General features: G+C 38.5%; 1 protein-coding gene and 1 long non-coding RNA gene across 3 annotated transcripts in view; both read right to left on the reverse strand.

Annotated features, from left to right (window-relative positions):
- CACNA2D3 (calcium voltage-gated channel auxiliary subunit alpha2delta 3) overlaps nt 1-15,705 on the reverse strand; it is a 413,270-nt gene that overhangs the window by 328,126 nt on the left and 69,439 nt on the right. The window lies entirely within an intron of this gene.
- On the reverse strand, nt 6,413-14,657 carry LOC147651015 (uncharacterized). Its single transcript, XR_015274963.1, has 2 exons — nt 13,888-14,657; nt 6,413-13,852 (listed from the first exon to the last, which is right to left on the reverse strand). It is a non-coding gene; the product is annotated as an uncharacterized LOC147651015 (long non-coding RNA).

Consider the following 15,705-nt stretch of genomic DNA (forward strand, 5'->3'; position numbering starts at 1 on the left):
GCTAATAACTGTCACATCATTATCACAATACATTAATTACTTCATTTTCATTTATTAATAAGCCATTTGTCCAACCAACCATGAACAGACCATAGTGGTGTGGCACAGTACATCTATATTTATGTTTCTAAGTATTTTCTCTCCCTGAATGTAGTCTCTTTTTTTCCGTCAAGGCAATCTGAAGTAACATTTTCAGTATAAATATCTATCAAAGAAACCACATTAGTAATGATGCAACATTTCAGATTTAAAAAAACAAACAAACAAACAGACAAAAAACCTCAGCTCTTGAAACATTATCTTGTTCTGCTATACTTTCATATACAAGGATTTTGAATTTCCTTGCCTCTGTGGTACTCCTGTATTTTAAAACCTTTCCATAGGTTGGATGATAAAGCCTATCTTTCTCTTACCAAGATACACACTTCCATCCTCACAAACTTGAAAGAATATGAACTTTGCCAGAACCCTTTAGTCACAAATTCCTTTGATTTTGCTTAAAAAGGGTAAAAGAATTGATCTTACAGGGAAAAGACAAAGACCAAGAAAGCCACACCTAACATGGCACCGAAGCTGTACTGTTCCCAGGCTACACACAGCAACAAATTACTCTCTCAAAAGAAGAATGCAGGTCTTACATGAAGTGGAACAATTAATTTCACGCTTGTCAGCCCAGTCTCAATAGTGTGTTGATTTGAATCCGATATTTGTGGCGCATTACTGCATGCAGCGGACAGCCCTGATGCCTCCTGAGCAGACACATTGCAATGATGACTATCATTGTAAAACAATCCATCAATAAGAGTAATTACAGTATTGATCAAAATGGCTTGTTGTTTCATATCAGAATCAATTCTCAGGAGTTGCCAGAAACAGAAATATCTGATGGACTATTCCATCACTGCAGCAACTGAAACAGCTAATATTCTGGAAAGCTCTTAATAATTACTCATTGACTCTAAATTTCTGCTTCAGTGGTTAACTATAGCCTGCTTACTGTTGCTTGAAAGTCAGTCTTAGTGGCTGAAATAAGATTCCAATGCAAATTTATAAAGTGCTAACATCTGCAAAAAAATTGAAAACCACCTTATATAATTTCACTGTGTTCTGTTAATCACAGAATCTAATTATTTTTCTTATTACATTGTTTCTGGGTGAGAAACTGCATTCTGGATGCCGACAGCTTGTTTTACAGTGGCTGCTCTTACAGTACTCTACAATAGGCAGGGTGGAATTCATTATGGCTCAGATTGTAAACAATAGAAGGCATAATACCTTTAATGGCATATTTTTGTGTAAATGTCACTGAATTACAGATGGTGTTTTGAGATAGCATCAGCTCTTAATGTTGCACTATAAACCCTAGAAGATAGAGAATCATAGAATAGTTTAGGTTGGAAAATACCTTTAATGTCATTGAGTCCAACCGTTAACCCAGTACTGTCCAAGTCACCACTAATGCACATCCCTCAGTGCCACATCTAGACATCCTTTAAATACCTCCAGGAATGGCAACTCCATCTTTTCCATGGGCAACCTGATCCCAGGGAGCTTTGCAGCCCTTTTACCAAAGAATTTTTTCCTAATAACCATCTAAATCTCCCACACCACAACTTGAAGCCATTTCCTCTCATCCTGTCTCTTGTCACATGAGAGAAGATAAAATAACAGTGCCCACTTGGCTACACCCTCCTGTCAGGTAGTTGTAGGGAGCCATAAGGTCCCCCTTGAGTTTCCTTCTCCTCAGGCTAAACACCCCCAGCTCCCCTATAAGACTTGTGCTCCTTCACCAGACCCCTCTGCAGAGCCTCCTGCCCGCCAGCAAACCAACATTCCCACTCACCCTGGAGTCATCTGCAACTGACTGAGGTACCCTCAGCCCTCTCATTAGATCATTGATAAATGACTGGCTGCACCACAGATCCCTGGAACACAGCACTGGTGACCAGCCCCAGCTGGAGGTAACTCCATTCCCACCCCTTCTGGGCCCAGCCATGCAGCCAGTTTTTCCAGCAAAGAGTACACCCTTGCTAGCTGAGAGCAGACAGTTTGTCCAGGAGAATTCCACAGGAAATGGTGTCAAAGGCTTTCCTGAAGTCCAGAAAGACAACAACCACCACCTTTCCCTCATCCACTAAGGAGTTGCTTTGTCACAGGAGATCAGGTTGGTCAAGCAGGGCCTCCTTGTATAACCTGGCCCACGCTGACTGGTCCTGATCCCTGGTTGTCCTGAATGTGCCATGTGAGGATGTTTGAGATGATCTGCTCTATGACCTTCCCCAGCTCCAAGGTCACACTGACAATCCTCACCTTCCTGGGATCCTCATTCCTACCCATCTTGTGGATGGGCATCACAATTGGCAACTTGCACTTGACTAGGACCTGTCCTGTCCCTGATAAATAATGGAAACAGCCCAATGACTGCTTCCACCAGCTCTCTCCATTCCCTTGGTCCCACCTGGACCTGTGTGTTTCAGGGATGTGGGAGGTTGCTGACCATTTCCCCTTGGATTATGGGCACTTCACTCTGTTCCCCAACCCTCTTTTCCAGCTCAGAGGCCTGGGTACCTGGAGAACAAATGGTCTTACTATTAAAGACAGGCTAAGAAGGCAATCACATGCTTTTCCTCACACTTGTTCACTATGTTCTCCCCAAGGGCAATAAAGGATGGAGGTTCTTCCTTTTTGTAGTCAATATCTTTATAGAAACATGCTTTAATTATATTTTATGGCAGTAGCCAGATTAGGATTTGACCCATCAATGACCCTGCATAACCTCATGACATTCCTTGCAGTTCTCCTGAGTTTGCTATCCCATTTTCCAAAGGTCATAAACCCTCTTTTATTACTTTTTCCTTCATTCCAGCCAAAGCTCTCTCTTCAGCCAGGACAGTTCCCCACTTGCCCATCTTTTAGCACATGGGGTCTGCCAGCTCCTGAGCCTTTAAGATTTCCTTCTTGAAGAATGTCCAGCCTTCCTGGACTTCAGGAATGCCTTCCAAAGCATTCCAATGCCTTCCATGCATCAACCAGTCTCCAAAAGAGGCCAAAGTCTGCCCTTCATGAGTCTAAGGTAGCAGGTTTGCTGTCTTCCAGTATCTTCATACATGTTCCTCTTTCATTTCAGATTTGTCACACCTAAACTGTCCTGCAAGGGAACTGCTTGTAATTAGGACTATATTAAAATACATTTGCATGCTGATATAATCTTAAATTGCCAATAAAAACATGTTTAAATTAATAACCTGGCACATTACATGGGCACTGCAAGAGACAGCATTATACCATTTCTAATAAAATACTTTTATGCAACACATTAGCATTCTCATCAATTGGAAATCTCTAATATTTCCTCTGATGTTTGCTGAAGTAGCATTAATTACGCTCAAATTCTTTTGGTATTCATGTACCATCAATGTAATTAATTTGGAGTTTACTGAAGTGTGAAATGTTCTGTCTGATAATAGATTTCCCAGAATCTGATACAGCGGTCGACCTTAAACATTCCACTTTTGCTCTGGCTAAACACAGAGGCTGAGTTCAGTGCTACAGTTCTCAATGGTAAACAGTCAACTGAGAGAATTTTTTAAAAATTATTTTCCTGATAAGATTAGCATAAATATTTGGGTATCTCAGATGAAAAGGTAAGCTGAAATATGAAAACAGTGTGGTTGAACCCTGACTACCACAGCCTAGTTTTAATTGCTAAGAATATATTTTACAAATCCTTGAACAGACTTAATCATATGGAACATTTTGAAGCCAAAATGCTTAGGGGCAAAAGAAATGAAATTTTGCAGAGTAGGAAAAACAAGGAACAATTATTATATTAAATAATAACCCATATTTAGTCTGTGATTTGTAGTAATGAGGAAACTCTAGAAGTTTATATACAACCTGTTTCACACCCCTCTGAAGACAAGAAAAACTTTCTTTTTTACCCTGCTATATTTTGGATCAGGCCTCAATCCAGAGCTCTTCATGAATACCAACAGAATGAGAACATCAAATATTTTAAGCCTTTAGATAGCAAAACATTTTTCTCTATATTGTCTATTTATACTCTCTAAGATGCGCACTACATAATTCCATGTCACTAATGCTGCCATGGTTTTTTTCCCCAATGGGATTACATTTCCACACTAATGATATCATCAGAAAGTTTATCTATGCTCATCCAAGATGCTTTAATCATTACTTGGATTAACAGCTGGAAAAGTCTGTCAAATGAAGTTGTCTTAAAGCTCGAGAAATCTTAGTGCACGAACCACCTGACACTATGACTGTCAGAGTTTTGTAAAGTTTAATCATGAAAGAACTACAACCACCAGATACTACCAAACCACTTCTGATAAATACTGACTTCTTGATGTGCCCCAACATATTTTAACCCATCACCAGTATGATGAATGATGGATTCATCCATGAGGGGTGAATGACCAGCAGCTTGTACTGGTACTGCACATTTTGCTTCTTCCAAAAAAGGAAATCTTAGGGGAAAGATTTTCCAAACAGTATGTCTAAAATTTACAAAACTGAGATTAAATATTACCCCCATAATGCCAGAAAACAAAAACAGACAAAGCAGATTGCACATCTTTAGAGAACAGGTGGTTTCGTTCCATACAAATATTTTTATCCTGTGCTAAGGAGCAGAACAGGACCAGCTACTACAAGCCCAGGATCCAGATACAGGAATAAAAACAGCCTAAACAGAATAGTGTATTCTGAAAATGCAAGTGAATTTTTATGACAGTATGCTTTTAAAATATTACAGTGAAGAGTATTTATGAGATAACTATAGATTATAGGTCACTTAGAGCCTACAGGAAAACTCCCACAGAGGCAGAGCTCCTCTAAACCAAATGCATGTTCTGCACTCAGGGTATATATCCTTATGTCTTCATAATTTATAATTTTAATTCATCATAATATTATCTGTTTTAGAAAACTTCCTTGAGCAAAAGCTATGCACAGCTGGTGAATGAAATGTCATAAAACCCTTGCCCTCTGAAAATAGCTGACAGAGTAAAATAGCCAATACTGCCTGAGGTGCCTGTGTGCCACCATGAACACTGAGCTAGTCCATTCTATTTCAACAAATCATGCTTTTGAAACAGAATTTTAAAATGCCAGTGAGATAGTTGCTTGATAAACCATAGGAAAAAAAAAGAAAGCGCATCTCAATCCTCTGCATTGTTTACATCTCTATCATTTAAAACTACATATTAACAATCATCATTAAAATGTTGACAGTGACATTTACTCTTGATGAAGACAGAAAATGTTATTAAGCAAGGAGAGAGACTTTCAATAATTTGCAATTATTTTAACATTTTACTCTGATAATCAACCACCTTCACTAAAAAGTGGCAAAGGAATTCAGTTTTTCTCTATAGATTTGAAGAAACTCTTTCTGCCATGATGTTCCCAGTTTGGGTTCCCTTCAAAGGACCAGAAACCTTTGTAGGTAGTTTATGCTTAGAGATAATTTGCTGGTGTTAAAACCTCCTGCTGGACTGCAGTTCAGCTTAGACCACAGCTTGTAAGCAGGTTACAAGCCACTTATTTACACTTTCCTACCTGAAGATTTTACCAACAGGAAGCAATCCAGCTGCTGAGTCTGCTGTAACACATCAAAGGATATGCTCTGAAAAACTCCCACCTATGCACAGATATGCAGAATTTGTAACAAATAGCCAGGAAAATATTTAAGAGTTTTTAGGCATTTTGGATGGAATATTATTCCAAATGATTTTCTTGGTTCTATGGATTTCATGTTATAGATTCAGTTTCATATTATTGCTCTGGCCAAAACAGACAATGTTTAATAATTGTAATTTTCTCTTCCCATATTTTGTTGATTTAACCTTTGTTTAATGACACAGTTCCTGTGGAGGCACACACACTCACACTGACTGCTGATTTGGATTTCATGCTGATTAAACAGCAGCCTATTACATACACAAGAAAATCCACAGCACTGCATGAATGGAGTTGGTAAAAACTGCTTCCTTAAGGCTCGAGCCTCACAACACAACCCTGTGTTGTAATAAACACATCATGTTGTTACAGCGAAGCAGGATGTGTGACACATCTCTGCTCAGCCATAGCATAAGCAACTTTCAAAACTGAGAAATTTGCTGGCACTGTGACTGCAAGCACTGTGAGACCCAACAGTTCTCTGACAACAAGCAGAGCAAAATTAATCTCTTGTAAAATGGGCATAAAATGCCTCTTATATGAGAACTAAGTTGTTGTAAAAAGTTAAAGACTTGGCACAGCAGATGTGGCACTGTCACATCAGAGTAAAAATATCTTCCCAGGTCTTGTTTCATATGTCCAGGTATACCAGAAAGGGACAGAGGCAAGAGAGAGTTTAAATGGATGACCAGGTAAGATATAAAAAGCCTGAATATTAAAACCAGAATTTATTATTTAAACATACACAAATGCTAAAATGAAATGCCACCAGCATTTTATAATAGAGTCACCATTAAATTCAGCAAAATGTACTGTATTTAAACAAGTGTCAGCTTTTACATAAACATTTACCATTGCAACCAGCTTTCTCTCCATCAGAAACATGGAGATCAAAGGCAGAGTAGCTACTCTGTGTGCAAGTAACACGTAGTACACACACAGAAACCTACTGATAATTGCAAACCACTCTCAACCATTTCCCAGAGCTGAGGCTGCACACCTGATTAGCCAAATATTGCAACCAGCATTAAGTTCCCTAGCATTTGTGCTCCTGCCAGTATGGTTAATGCATTTTGGCAGATTTAACATAGATCTTCATACACTCATACATTTTTTTTTAAACTATATTTATATTAACAAGTGCAAAAAAATTTGTGGTTTTGTATGTTTTTTAAGGATTCTTGCTTCACATGCATGGAGCAAGCCTTGTTGGAAAAACTCACTGAATGGAGGAGATATACAGATTTTATACCTTACCCTCATGAAAATTAAGTAGAAGAGTGTGCAGTAAATACAGCTGTCAGATATTGATAACAGTTACAAGAGACTGAAACATATCAGGAGTTTTTATGCAGAAAAATGATGAAGTTCTACAATATTTTATTCTGCCCTGAAACATATTAAACACCATCTTCTAGTTTCCCATTTCACTTGATCCTCACAGAAACTTTTACCTTTTTAAGGACAGCACACTAATCTACAGAGGAACCAAACCAATAAAGAGGGGGAAAAATTACTTTTAGGTTTTTAATACAATAATTATTATAAAACACATATTTTTCTCTTCTTAAACTGCCCGCTGGGACATTTGTTTCTCCATCAGTCAAGTATCTAAGAAAGATGATAGCCTCAATTCAAACAATTTCATTGGAACTGCTGAAGTTTTGTATAAAGTTTGGGCAGATCTGCTCACTCCATTAATTACTCTTCAGTTATTAAGGCAGTTTATGTTTATAAATAAGGGGGACATCAAATTCAATTTAAGAAAAAAGATTCAGAGAAATAACTTTAAAGTCTGCTGCTTATATAAAAGCAAATCATGATGCAAGCCCATTGTTCCACTGCTAAATGTCAATACAATTTCAGTTTGGAAGCTTCACCTCTTCAGTGCACCTGCAATTTCAAAGCCATTTCTCCCTTTTCTGTCTCAGTTATATAATCTTTCTCTCCTGCTTACAGTGCATTTGCAGTTTCAGAATAGTCCAGCTTTCAATGTAAGCATTAACATTTCTCTTAACACAAATATAAACATAAGCAAAAGTGCAGAATTACTAGTTTGGAATAAAGGGCAACATACATACTTTTTTCCTCCAATTGTTCTCAAATGTCACAGCATTTTGAAAATCATTGAAAAATACAGAGTAGCAAACCCAGGGAAGTTAAAATTGAAAATGTCTGAAAGTTTAAAGTAAAAGACTTAACTTTATTAATTTGTTTACAACAATCAGTACAAAAATTTTAGAATTCAGGATAGCAGAAACGCATACTCAACCAGTCATAGCCTGATTTTCCATATTAACAATAATGAGTTTTTTTATAAAACTTTTCAGAAGTATTTGAATAAAACAGGTTACTCTCCCAACTCAGCTACATCATGAGAAACCTCTGTCCACCAAGACCTTGTCCTTTACCACAATGTTCCTGCCTTCCTCCTTTTGGTTAAAGGAGAGGTGCATTAGAAAGCTGTAGATCCCTGGAACTCAGATTTCACTGGGGGATCTGCAGTCCTGCTTGCTTTGACTTACAAGAGGAAAATAACAGTCTTCAGTAGAAATAGCTTGTAGCAGTTAAGTGCTCTGCTTTTTATCCCTACAGTCACATGAAGTCTTTACAACTTTAAGTTTGAGAGAAGCAAACATTGTAATTCAGGATGTTTGTTTGGAATGCTTGTGTTAATGTTTTACACTTCAAATTGTATGATATTAGAATGGTCAAATAATCTACTGAAATTTATAAGATAATTGTCAGTGTTCATTTTTAAGGCATGAGACTTATCTGAAGAAATTCAAGGGTTTGAGGCTGAAATACCTTGGTCTAAAACTGCTGCTAAAAAAAATAAAAAATAAACAAAAAATCCACATTCCATTTGTCTTCTAATATGCACTTGCCACAAAATATTTTCTTGTCTGTTGAATCAGAGTTATTTGAAAGGAAATAAATTAATACCTCTCTAAGACTGAAGATGCAACATTATTTGCAGACATGAGAGACAGAAGTGTCTGTGCTTTCAGAAGACTGCAAGACTTCTTCATCCAAATGCCTCATTAGACATGCAATCATAAAATTTAAGGCATTTTACTCATTAAAGTAATTAAATTACTAAGCTAATAGTAAATAAACAATATGCCTAAAGTTAAACACTTCCAGGAATAGTTAAGCAAGTTACCTGCTGCTATACCCTGGATTTACAAGTCTTATTCATCTGCTATACAAAGATTGTCTCAAAAATTGTGAAAGCGAAAACTAATAATCGCTCTCCATGACACAAAAGACACGGTTCTTCACTGCATTTAACTCTGATTACATATGGGTGTTTGCAGATCAGACAGGGGAGACAGAGAATTAGACTAATTCAGTACTAAATTTAGCCTTCATCTGACATAGACAAATACAATTTATTCCAGCATCAGTTGTATAGGACAGGGCCAACCAAGGAACCTGCAAGCACTGCACTGCAAACTGAACCCTGAATGGCAACAAAGCTTTGTCTGGAAAGTATTTTGTTAATCCTTCCATACCCAGAGCGTTATGTTAAATAAGCTGTTCCCTTACTTTTACTATAAATCTCCCCAATTCCACTTTTTACCATGTTTTTACCATAAAGTCCACGTAAATGCAGGTTAACTAAACTAGTTTAAAGAACATCACACTTCTTCAAAAAAAAGTTTTATTTGTTGTCATCCTCTTATATTCAGCCTCTTCTCAACCACATTGCCAAGATACATTCTCTTGTAATTTCAGCCAATAATAATTTACTTCTCTGACAAGTAAAAAATTTACTTACAGGCCTCAGGAGAGCAAAGCAGAGAAGCTAAACTCATGAATATCTGATCCAGTTGAAAGTTTGCTTCATGTTGGTGAGACAGCTGGTGTGCTGTGACCACCCCTTATTACAGCAATCCCAATTATTTCACTCATTCCTAGAGCACCTGTGCTGCTGTAGTGTCCAGCTGTTCTCTCATGCTGTATTTACACTGCAGACCTCTGGGGCTGCAATTGTCTTTTCATTGCCCACATGTAACTATGCACAATTGAATGCTGAGATGTTCTAAAATAAAAAACTTGTTCTAAAACAAAGAACCTTCCTTTCCAAAGGAGGAAAAATTACTCAGTAAAACATACACAGTGTGAAAAGTTCGATTTTCATTCTCCCCCAGATTTTTTGCCAGTATTGTTATTTATATTACAGAAATTATAAAAACACTAGACTTCTTCTCCCAGTGGATAAATAAATTACTTTAGCTTTTGTCAAGAGCAGCTATGCCCTTTCATTCTGAAAAGAAAAAACAGATGTCAGTTGGGAAACAGAAGTGAAGTCCAGAGACAGCTCAGAGTTTGAATTTTGACTTTCAAAAAAATTCTGAAAATGCAACAATTGAATATATTACATTTCTAGGACACTATACCATTACTGAACTAATAATCTCCTGAGTAAAAATAGGAGATAGTACAAACAAAATCCAAGTCTGTGGAGGGGAAAAAGACAGCAACCCCTATGTTCAGCTTGATCTTTTCTGTTAGAACAGCTTTTTTTTTTGCTGCCAAAACTGTTAATATTCTCAAAGGACAAGAGAACAGTCTATAGGTGCTTGTTTTCACTGATATACTTTGTGCTAGTAATATGGGAAGAGCTTGTCCTTTCACTTTCTTGGATTTTCAGGAGCATTTGCTTTGTTACCCTATCAAAGCTGACACCGGGAGATGAGAACTGCAGTGGGCAGTGGCCACTGAGATCATTGCCAACAGCATCAGCACTGCCACAAAGGGGTGGAAACATTTGGGAGGCACCAGGAGAGCTGAAGAAGGGCAGGCAGAGACCAGGGGCAGTTTTAATGCCCAGGTAACATCCCATGCATCTGTTTTCTAGGCTCATCACCCTCTCAAGCAATGGGCCACCACTGTCAGCCCCAAAGATGAAGTGCTCACAGCCACAGCAGCGTTCGGACCCACCCATCCCCAAGGATGTTTGCAACTGGAAATACCAGAAGCTCTTTGAGGCTTTGTCTTTAAAAACAAGCAAACAAAAACCCTCAAGGGAGTAACAAATGAACAAGTTATGCTAAGTAAAACAATTTATCTGACAAACTCAAGCATTTGTAAACTAAAAGAAACTCGATTTACAGTGTCAAAAGCAAAGGCATTTTAGCTTGCATGTTCAAACACTTTATGATGTAAACTTAACTTTCTTCATGAGATCAGTGACTTACAGTGCACAGGATGGTCTCCCAATCTCACAAATTAAGATTTCAAATGTGCAATTTTGCAATTGTGATGATGCTTTTTATGCAAAATTATTATATTTAATTGCTATTTTATTTCTATTCAGTTCTAATGTTTTACATCAAGGAAACATTTCTATGGATGCAGCAGCATTTTATAACTCCAGATGTAGATCTGAATCATTAACTGAACCTCAGAACACCAGACACTAATTCCAACAGCTGAAACAGTGTGAATAAAAGCAAAAGCTGCATCCTATGCATTCCTATAAACCTCTTAAGAAAATACACTCCTAAAAAGACTTGCCTTTGCATCTTTGGTTTGAAAAAGAAATGCTTAGTGTTTTGATTCTACCCACTGAGATCATCCCCTAAAATCAATTGTGACTTTCACAAAAAGAGCCTTCTACAACCTGTGTGAAGGTATAGGGGTTGTACTTCAGTTTCAAAAGACAGCATGCACAACTAATCCAAGAATGTAGAAGTGGCCAAAAAAATGTTTCTGTGCCCTTCTAATCCAACACTTAACGTGCAACCTGACAGTGATTTGTTTTCTGGTGCAGGCTCCCAGTTCTGTCAAGTAGATTTGTGCTGATAGGGATGCAGAAAATGCAGCTTGAAACTGTTATATTTGTACAATACCACAGGAAATGTCAGCAGAGGTTCTTTGGCAAGTATTGGTGCTCTCGAGGTACTTTTGTAGAAAGAGGTTTAGAGATTTCCATCCCACTGACAAACTGACAGAGAAAATCAGCTACAGCGATTTTATTATCTAAGCTAAAGCAGAAATCTCTGTGTTAATGAGATACATTTGGGAACTCAGGGTCAAACCCTATGATGGTTAACACAGTGAAAAGATATGAAACATCACAAAGCACTTGAGGGGAGTTCCTCACAACATTAATTTTTAGCCTGGCAGAATAATACTCATTATAAGATCCCACAGATGAAAACTAATGTGCTGTGAATTTTATACCACTTCATTATAATTCAAATGACTTTTTCTTCCTTCTTACATTTTCATTGTTTGATAAACTAAAATACCTCTGCTCCTTTTATAAAACATAGGAGTAGTGGCAAATGTTCATCAAATAGCATATTAAATAAGCAATATTCCTCAACTAGATATGGCTGAGTATTATTGAACTATGTTCTGTCACAAAATTGTCATTTCATATCAAAATATGACTTAAACAGCAAGGCAAAGAAAAAATGAAAAGGCAAGTGTTAAGGGGAAATGAAATCAAATCTTTTACATTAGTCATAGACCGTTTTAAAAACCTCACGGTGGTCTGGGTTGGAAAGGACCTTTAAGATAATCTTGTTCCAGCCCCACTGCCATGGGCAGGGACAGCTTCCACCATCCCAGAGTTGCCCCAAGCCCCATCCAACCTGGCCTGGAACACCTGCAGGAATGGGGCACTCACAGCTTCTCTGGGCAGCCGGGGCCAGGGCCTGCCCACCCTCACAGGGAAGAATTTTCAACCATTAAAAACTGATCTTTATGAAAACCTTTTCAAAGACTCTCCAACTTTTGAGGATTTGAAAATAAATGTTATGTCTCACCTAAAAAATAAGCACATCAAGTACTTTATGTCACACACAAGGTTTTTGTAAGCTCCTAGTAAATAATTAGCCAAATTTACACAAATTTTTGCATTTTACACAAATTCACAACCTTTGTACTGGGTCAAGCACTTTTGGACACTCAATAGTTTCTCAGCATCTCCCTTATTTTCATAATAAAAAGTCAGTTTTGCTGCTGTTCACAAGCTAAAGAGATACTTGAAGTATTGGTGTCTTTTCTCCTGAGACTCTAGTCCCAGTGTAGGCTGCAGGCTATCACAAAAATATTTTTGTTATTTTATAATCATAAAATCAGGTTGACAAACTATTTTCCAATGCTAATTTGCACAATCTTAATACTTCACTGTCTCATGACATTTTCTCTGAAGAATTTAAAATTTACTGAGTTTCTTGCAGTGCTACTTTAGCAAAAAGTGTTTTATTATGAGCAAAACTATTACTGTTAATGTATTGCAGCACAGAATGGTTATTTTCTTTAATCTCTCAACTTAAAATCATTCATGTGCTATTACTTTCTGCTTTGCCATGCTTACTGGAAGCTTTGGGATTTTCTGCACAAAAACAACGTCTTTCATACCTCACACAGTAAGTTTTTTCCCTTGCTTTTCAGAAAGTGGCTTGGAGCCATAAATATAAAATAAATTTACAAATGAAACAAAACATAACATCCCACAACTATGTGTTTGTTTCCACAAAGATTTTAAGTAGGTCAAAGCCTTTTAAGAGACCACTAGCAACTCAATTTTCTTCCAGCTTTAAAGTCTCTTTGAGTGCTTATCTGTCAAAGGATCTGGCCTGACTCCTGGTCTGCAGTACTAGATCCAGCATTTTAAAATAATTTTCAATGCTTCCTTGTCACTGTCAGACACAAAATGATTCACACAGATACAGCTCGAAGTGTGATGAAAGAAGAAGGTTCATTCTGTCCTTTCAGTATTTATAGATTTTTGACAACAACCAGGGATTGGATAGTCAGGTCACCACCTTCCCAACCACACTGGCCGAGAGAGACATCCAACAAAAGGCATATCTTTAATGGAATGTATAAACACCTATGTTTATAGTTACTTTCCTGGGAAAGTGGCTGGAAATTATGAAAACAATATCAAAAGGCCTGATTCTCAGGGCGACACTTCCTCAAAGATTTGCAGTCCACCACTCCCACTGCACGTTCCAAACAGGTTCTCTGTCCAGCACTCTCTCCCCAGCACTGCACTCCAGCACTGTCTCTTCTGCAAGGGCCAGTGGTCCTTGGGTGGGTCCCCTGCCAGCACAAATGACCCTTCAGACAGTGGGAGACACATCCTGCAGACACAGGGTGGCTCCTCTTAGGGAGACACATCCTGCAGACTCGAGGTTGTCCCTCTTGGGGAGACACATCCTGCAGACTCGAGGTGGTTCCTCTCAGGAAAGCCAAAAGCAGCTCTGCTACCCTCACTGTGTAGGAGGTTGTGAGTGGAGGCCCAAGGTGGTTTCAGCAAAGATCTGGTGGCCTCCAGCCTAAGCAAAGATAACGCTGAGAGGGACCACCTCCCTTTAGTGAAATTTATAGAGGATTCAACTGCCAGAATACATCAGAGCCCCTTCATAACGATCTAGATTAAGAACATTTTGGTGATTTTGGAAGACTGGCTCAGGAACACTGAGGTTCTCAAGAGCTGGGGTCAAATCCTCTTTAAAAGGCAGTTGATGCCCCTGTTCTGGGTCACATATCTGGGGGAAGAGGGATGTTTGCCTCAAATTTCTGGATGAAAATAAGGGGCAGAACATGCACTACAGAGGAAAAGCATGCTGCAAAGATAGCTAAGAGGGTCTGGGACAGGAATTATCCAGAGGAGAGCTAAAGCCCAGGGCAGAAGAAAGCATTGTGGGGATAGAGGAGAGGAGAACAGAGGGACAAGGCACAGCCACTGCCGGCCAAAACCGCGGGCAGGTGCCTGTCCTGTCTGCCTGCGCTGCAAACGCCCTGACCGCTCTGCATGGTGTCCCTGGCTCCCTCCCACAGCTGCCTGGAGATGTGCTGGCCCTTGGAACAGCATGGTCTGTGCCCTGCCTCGACAGAAACACACGGAGAGACCTCGGGATGTCCAGTGCCCGCTGCTGTGGTGGCCAACGCGCAGCGCCCTGGGCTGTGGCACCTCAGGCCTCGGGGCCTGCGCTGCTGTAGCTCCTGTCAGAAACCAGCGGCAAAGGGGCACTAATGGAAGTATAACCCTCGAAAAACTCCTTTTTTCAGACCTTTTAAAAACTATTTTTCCTGCAAATTCTTGAAAATTGCTTTGTTTCAATGGAAATGCCTGTCAGTGACACAAAACCCTTTAAAATATGCTGACCGTGTCATGATCTTCATTTGCATATTAATAGATCTCTCTCTCAAGGGATTAATTGCCTTCCCAATAGAATCCTGCAATCCCATTTATTCAGGTTTATTCTGGCTCTGGGATGGGGGTGGGGGTGGACACTGCATTGACTGCCATTTTACTGATTCAGAATTCGGAATTTCTCAGCATTTAGCTTTTCTAAAAAACTTTCCAGTAATCATGGGCAGTATAAAATAGACCTTTTAAACCAAGATTATCCAATTCAACACTGGGTTATATTCTGCAATTATTCAATTTATGATTTTTAAACAGGATGGCAAATTAAAACATTTAATTTAACATTTAATTTAATAACATTTAGAATTTTACAAAGTGGATAAATAGCACATTAAAAAGTAATTGATACACAATACTATAACTGTGAAAAATAGAACCTTGAGTGCAGTGACAATCTAGAACTCCTTCCTTTGCAAAAAGGGAAATTTTTTGAGATGATACAATGCCAGGTTATTCTTTCACACAGGCTATTCTCAACTAACACATGTTTAATGAGGTCAAATGTCTGTAGTCTCTTCTACCATCAGTAAGAAAAATACTTTAAAGCACCCTCACAGCATACTGTGGCTGGATTTACCTAAATATGCAATAAAATTCAATTGTATCAGATATCTGGCATTCATGGAACTTTAACATGGCTTCAACTAAAAAAATACTTAACATAACCAGCCTTCATGTGACTAGAGCTCAACAGGAAATGTGTCAAAAGGTACGGGGAATTTCTAATTTATTGCAGTGACCTGCAATACAAGAATGCACTTTACAGAGTCCAGATTAAAAAAAAAAACGATTCTCAGTGATTACCTATTTAACTTTTC

Source organism: Cyanistes caeruleus, chromosome 11, assembly GCF_971803275.1.
Source record: "Cyanistes caeruleus chromosome 11, bCyaCae1.hap1.1, whole genome shotgun sequence".
NCBI lineage: Eukaryota > Metazoa > Chordata > Aves > Passeriformes > Paridae > Cyanistes > Cyanistes caeruleus.